The sequence below is a fragment of the Lampris incognitus genome, chromosome 19, assembly GCF_029633865.1.
Source record: "Lampris incognitus isolate fLamInc1 chromosome 19, fLamInc1.hap2, whole genome shotgun sequence".
In the NCBI taxonomy this organism is placed as follows: Eukaryota; Metazoa; Chordata; class Actinopteri; order Lampriformes; family Lampridae; genus Lampris; species Lampris incognitus.
Genome location: NC_079229.1, coordinates 38,330,392 through 38,332,891, shown reverse-complemented (window position 1 = coordinate 38,332,891; position 2,500 = coordinate 38,330,392). Strand labels below are relative to the sequence as shown.

Below are 2,500 nucleotides of genomic sequence, written 5' to 3'. Positions count from 1 at the left end.
TCTCTGATTCTAACCGAGACTCTTCAGTCATCCCGCTGTCCGCGATGAGCTGCGGGAGCGCGCTGCGGGTCCTGGTTCTGCTGCTGACGGTCTGCGCCGCCGGACACGGGACGCGCGTGGTGAGCGGTGAGTTCCCGTCCTGTATCTCCACGCTGGAGCGCATTATGGACACACACACACGCACACACGCGCACGCACGCACACACACACACACACACACACACACACACCCTCCATGATGACGTCCCTCCCCCGATCCACCACACCCACAGCGTTGTGAATGTGATGTTCATTACTGACTACCTACGGGTTCAGAATAGATGCCAGAAAATTATAGAGGTTATAGGTCACTGAGTTAATCATAATAACAATAGGCCGTATTGGCACATCCTGTTTATGTATCTTAGGTAACCCATACAGACTAGGTGTAGCGCCCCCTGGGTATAATCTGTGGTACAACATTCTGTCAACAGTATTGTCCTGTTCCAACAGCCTCAGTCAATCTGTCACCTTTTTCTTGTGACCACTGCCTGGATCTGGTTTCAGGGGCTCACAAGTATTCCTGTTGCTAAGCAACATTATGACTTCCTCATGACAGTGTGTCTGGTTTAATACAACGGTGCATCTGCCTTTGTCCGCTGGAAGGATGATGATGTTATTGTCCTTACTGAGAGTCGTGAGAGCTTTCCTCTCATCCCTACTGATATTGGATGGTGGCAGTTTGGCATTGCTGAGACAGTCTGAAACATTTGTCTGTGGTTGCTCCGCTTCCGGGTCCACCATGTTGTTTTTACTGATCTCTGATTCCGTGTCTGTGATCAGGTCCACTAGCGGGATTTCCCTCGGCGAGACAGCAAAATTCAGCCCCTTAGCAAGGGCTTCTTTCTCCGCCTGGTGAGTTGTCTGTTGGACAGATTCTTCACCCACTTGTCCACATGGCTGGTATGTGTCTGGCGTCTGTCTCCGGTGAGGGCGCCGTCCGTTGTCTGCTGGTGTCTCTGGCGTGCAGCAAGTAGGTCGAACTTCTTTTGCTGCCTGGTTTTCAACTTCCCACGTTAAGCTAGACGAGCCTTCTCCGTGAACTCAATCACACGTTGGAAAGCGGTGTCATCTAGACGCCACGTGAGTCTGTGTTGGACCTGCTCCACTTTGGCTTTCAAAGCGTCGATGGTCCAATTAGTTTGTCTCACCCGTTCGTTCAGCAGCTGGCTCTGTGCCTTCTGGAGGGCCCGCTTAGCTCGGTGGCCCTTGACCCAAGATTTCATTTGCAGGTTCTGAGCGTAATCCTGCTCCGTCTGCATCTGATGCTGAATCTCAGGTGGTTCCTGTAGTCTGCAGCATTATGCACCGTTGGCTTGGACTCACGTACAAGCTGAAAGCGGTCCTCACCGACACGGGTTCAGATGTCCTGATGCATGGTCAGTGATCCAGCTCAGGGAACCGTAGAAAGGTGGATCAGGTCACCTGGACACCACCTTTATGGAGAGAAACGTTTCATCATCACCTCAGTGACCTCTTCAGTCTTACCTGACTGCAGGTACCCCACCCTTATAAACAATACAGTGGCTGTAGGTACCCCACCCTTATAAACAATACAGTGGCTGCAGGTACCCCACCCTTATAAACAATACAGTGGCTGTAGGTACCCCCACCCTTATAAACAATACAGTGGCTGTAGGTACCCCCACCCTTATAAACAATACAGTGACTGTAGGTACCCCCACCCTTATAAACAATACAGTGGCTGTAGGTACCCCACCCTTATAAACAATACAGTGGCTGCAGGTACCCCACCCTTATAAACAATACAGTGGCTGCAGGTGTCCCCACCCTTATAAACAATACAGTGGCTGTAGGTACCCCACCCTTATAAACAATACAGTGGCTGCAGGTACCCCCACCCTTATAAACAATACAGTGGCTGCAGGTTCCCCACCCTCATAAACAATACAGTGGCTGCAGGTACCCCCACCCTTATAAACAATACAGGGACTGCAGGTGTCCCCACCCTTATAAACAATACAGTGGCTGCAGGTACCCCCACCCTTATAAACAATACAGTGGCATAACGACCCAAACCAACAACCAGTTTAATATGCATGTTACCGTGACCATTAAGTAGAGTTTCAATAGCCATGTGAACTGTTCACAGAGGATTTGGGAATTTCTGTAATCACAGCTTTGTACGATGGTGACAGGTGTACTCTGTAAAGAGGCCGTCTATGTTGAGAAAAACCTCATGCTGTTAAGTGTCGGGAGGAGGATTGTCGTGACTTGTACATCGGGGAAACCAAACAGACACTAGCCAAGAGGATGGCACAACACAGGAGAGCTAACACGTCAGACCAGTACTCCACAGTCTACACCATCTACAGGTCAGGACTCCACAGTCTACACCATCTACAGGTCAGGACTCCACAGTCTACACCATCTATAGACCAGGACTCTACAGTATACACCATCTACAGACCAGGACTCTACAGTATACACCATCTACAGG

General features: G+C 50.0%; 1 protein-coding gene across 1 annotated transcript in view; it reads left to right on the top strand.

Annotated features, from left to right (window-relative positions):
• Positions 1-99: 99 nt before the first annotated feature.
• Positions 100-2,500, top strand: part of chodl (chondrolectin) — a 40,299-nt gene continuing 37,898 nt past the window's right edge. Inside the window, exon 1 of the mRNA XM_056299777.1 lies at positions 100-126. The gene's annotated coding sequence lies outside the window, so the exon portion shown is untranslated. The remainder of the gene's footprint in view (positions 127-2,500) is intronic.